This window comes from Argopecten irradians, chromosome 8 (assembly GCF_041381155.1).
Source record: "Argopecten irradians isolate NY chromosome 8, Ai_NY, whole genome shotgun sequence".
Taxonomy (NCBI): Eukaryota; Metazoa; Mollusca; class Bivalvia; order Pectinida; family Pectinidae; genus Argopecten; species Argopecten irradians.
Genome location: NC_091141.1, coordinates 36,478,111 through 36,481,100, shown reverse-complemented (window position 1 = coordinate 36,481,100; position 2,990 = coordinate 36,478,111). Strand labels below are relative to the sequence as shown.

General features: G+C 33.6%; 1 long non-coding RNA gene across 1 annotated transcript; it reads left to right on the top strand.

Annotated features, from left to right (window-relative positions):
* Positions 1 to 1,156: 1,156 nt before the first annotated feature.
* On the top strand, positions 1,157 to 2,507 carry LOC138330249 (uncharacterized). The gene is made up of 3 exons (XR_011209544.1): positions 1,157 to 1,405; positions 1,648 to 1,744; positions 2,025 to 2,507. It is a non-coding gene; the product is annotated as an uncharacterized lncRNA (long non-coding RNA).
* Positions 2,508 to 2,990: the final 483 nt, after the last annotated feature.

The window sequence follows — 2,990 nt, the reverse complement described above, 5'->3', positions numbered from 1 at the left end:
ACACTTATATAACTGCAACATTTTTATTTAAGCATATGGTAGTGTAATTTCTGGTTTTTGCACAAGTAACTAAACTTAGACTTCTCTCGAAATTATCAATATCACTGGTTGAAAAGGGAAAAAATAAGGCAATTTCTTAATATATCTTTATTTTATTATTATTATCAAAACCTTTAATACTATCTGTGTATTTGTTTATATATATATACCCCGCATAAATATGAATATCAAAATGGGCCACAGGAACAAAACAATGAGTTTCACCCCATTTCTAATATACTATATCATAACTATAGCTATTATTGTTATAATAGATCACCAATAACATTTAAATTTTAAAATACCTGTGCTATGAGGATGATAATCTTCGATACATTTCCTTGTAGGCTATAAAAATTAAAGATGATTTTCCTCGAAGGTACAAGGAGGAAAATAAATTAGAAATGTTAATGTAAATCACAGACAAACAGTGACATTCGTTCATGCATCCTTAAACGATAACTATAGAAAATTCAAATGTTTAGAATAAGATTTTATTTTTGATGAAAATACGCATAATAAATGCATTAAAATTTATTTGTGAATAAGGCCACACCGAATTGAATTACAAATTATGTGTGTATTGTCCTTGATCAGAATAAAAGGTAACCCGATTCTAGGCATGTTAAATTTCCTTCACTGCCAATTCTATATAAAAAAATTATTTTCTGCATGCAATAAAAATATAGCCCATGATACCGGTTTTTACTGTTAGATTTCTGTTGAAATTCATTTGAAGGGAAGTTTGATGATTCTGTCATAACAAGACAAGAAAGCTGTTAACAAATATTGAATGTAATATACTCATCAGAGTACACGTATTACAATATTCTATGACATCTAGAAATTTAACGAGACTAAACTAATAATTTTTATAACCATTTATACAAAATATTTATATAGTGCAAAAATGATAAAAATACATGTAATATACGCATCTGTTAAGACCAGGTATGTTTTTTTAATTGAAAGAAAATTTGTATGAAATATAAATGAATTTAAAAGATAGATGTTGAAATTGACACAACTCATACATTAAACAGGACGTGAAATATACACCTACATAGATGTACATGTATATAGACAACCATTGTCAATTACAGGAGGGACCCACTCGAGCACACGTGCGGAGTTTGCGAACTGGGCTATAGGTGTAAAGCAGGTGTGTACGTACCTGGTCACGTGATGTGTTGGCTGCTGATGTCAAACGTTCGAGAAGATGTCTATTTGGGTGTTACCAGTTTCGACCGGATCTTCTGCTTTTCGGGTCAGCAGAGGTCCTGATCATAACGGAGAAATTGGACATGCTTCAATGACTAGCAAGGCGATCAGAGTGCCGTGAAATCATATTGTCAGCGATACACAGGTAGTCTCCTTTCTTACGGGTGACGCAATTATGCTTTTATTCACCTCGAACATAAAGATCTTGCTGTGAAGACGCTTTAAGTGGCCAACAGGGGGCGATGCTAAAATACAACTTCATTCCGATAGAGAAAGTCTCTTTCATCTCATCGACTGGAAATAAAAAATAAAGTAAATTCACCGTTTGCATGAATAGGTGCCATTATTTTCAATTTCGTTTATATTTATTCCATGGTTTTGTCACAGGGAATAACAACGATATGACAATTTGCTGGAGCGTCGGATCTCTCACTAGGTTTAGTATAGTGTCGGCGATATCAACCGTGGTCTATAGGAAAGCGAGGTAGGACACCTTTTGTTAAGATAATATTATCGGGTTGGTTTTTCAGCATAAAATCAGCTTTGTGGAAAAATGAATAAACTTTCGGTTGTGGATTTTCAATCTAGCATCACAATGCCTGTGTTGAATACGTTGCTAGTGGTTTGTTTATGGGATATTGGACAAGGGTGGGAGGTGATCTGGGAGGGGTGTAGGAGGGGGAAGTCGCTCAGATGAATGTTATCGACAGATTATAATGCAAATCAACATCCTATTTGAAATAATACAAACCGTCTGTTCACAGGTACCAACAGGATGGATGTCATCGACTCTTTACTCATCGTTCAGATGACACGGACGATGAAAGGAAATAAAACAGATACAATTAAACTGGCAATTACGACAGAAACACAATAAAGGGGAGAAAAATACCATTCTGGCGTCGCTATTGAAAAGGATAAAAGAAATGGGTGACATTTAATTTAATTAGAACGCAATTAAAAATTAATGGGAACAATTTTGACAACAAAATGTCATCGTCGTTTTCATCTACGTTGTCGATAAAGAGAGTGATAGGGAACTATTTTTATCCTGACATCGTCTTTAATTGGAGTGGGTCTCGAAACGTTTCATTAGCCAACCGAGGAGATGTAGCTTTAAATGTACTTTTTGTGAGGGTGTCGGTAAATGTCTATCAAAGCTAACAATACTTGCTAAATACGATGACGTAGAATGTACTTGTTTAGACGGACAACAAAGTATCTCCCTTAATCCACATCTGACGACTCTTGCATATCATGGTATCTTCACAATAATTCATTATATATTAAAGTACATTTTGATGTTTAAAATATACGTATAGGGCTTATACATTGAATGGTTGAAGAAATATTTTAAGCGCATTTGTGATTTTTATTTTTATGAAAAATGAAATAAATCACTTAAAAAGTACAGAGGATATCAAAAATTCATAGTTTAGGGATCGTAGTTAATACTTGGTCAATTTTATAGGATGTGGTCAAAATCAAAGGTAAAAGGGGATAATAATAAAAGTAAAACAGTCATATAGTATGAAGAAAAAAGAACAAACCTGGCTAAGATTAAAAACCAAATATGGTCAAGAGTAAAGAACAAGTCTGGTCAGCAATAAAGAACAAGCCTGGTCAAGAGTAAGAATAAATCTGGTCACGAGTAAAGAACAAGTCTGGTCAGCAATAAAGAACAAACCTGGTCAAGAGTAAGGATAAATCTGGTCACGAATACAGAACAA